Here is an 888-nt window from a genome sequence, read left to right as displayed (position 1 = left end):
ACAGCCCTGGATCTGCTCATTCCCAGACGGGAGGATAGCCTAGGGCCAAGTTACTATCTTTAAGGAAAGCAAAACCGTTAATGTCACATCAAGAGGCTTCAAGATGGTAAAGGAGCTGGCTGTGCAAGATCAATCCTAGGAAGTGACAAAAAAAAACGTGGAAGAAGAAAACCATCTCCACTAAGTTGCCCACTGACCTTGATGTGATGTGATGTGACCTTGATGTGGTGACCACTGTGACACCTGTCTTCACTCCTTGAACACACACATATAAATAAATAAACAAACAAACAAACAAACAAATAATGAAAAACAATTTCTGTTATAAGATAATGGATAAGCATTCACAGCAGAATGCTTATAGAAATAGAAATGAGAAATGACAGCATATGTCCAACATGGACTAACTTTATACAGACAATATTGGCTCAGTGGTAAGTAAGGAAACACAAAAATTTTATTCCTATTTATATAGAGGTGAAAGACATACAAAACTGAACAGTATATTAGCTGGAATAACAATTTTAAGCTGGACAATTAAATAGAATATTTATTTATTTTACTTAGAATACAAACCATTACGTTTCATTATGATATTTTCAAACAAAATTTTTCTGTGTTGATTTGCCTGTCCCTCTTTCAATTCCCAGGGCCTCCTTTCCATATTTTTGTCACATGTGTCCTATTGTCCTGGACACCTGTTTCCTCTCTCAAGGTCTCTGTTTTAGTTCGATAACTCATGCCCACAATCACCTTATTTATACATACATTGAGACATTCTGAACAAGGATACATGTATAAGAGAGATCATGTAATATTTATCTTTCTGAGTTTGGGTTACCCCATTGAAATAACACTTTCCAGGTCCATCCATTTCCCTGCTAATTT

The sequence above is a fragment of the Mastomys coucha genome, unplaced genomic scaffold (genome assembly GCF_008632895.1).
Source record: "Mastomys coucha isolate ucsf_1 unplaced genomic scaffold, UCSF_Mcou_1 pScaffold3, whole genome shotgun sequence".
NCBI classification, from domain to species: domain Eukaryota; kingdom Metazoa; phylum Chordata; class Mammalia; order Rodentia; family Muridae; genus Mastomys; species Mastomys coucha.
Note: the sequence above shows the minus strand (reverse complement) of the source record.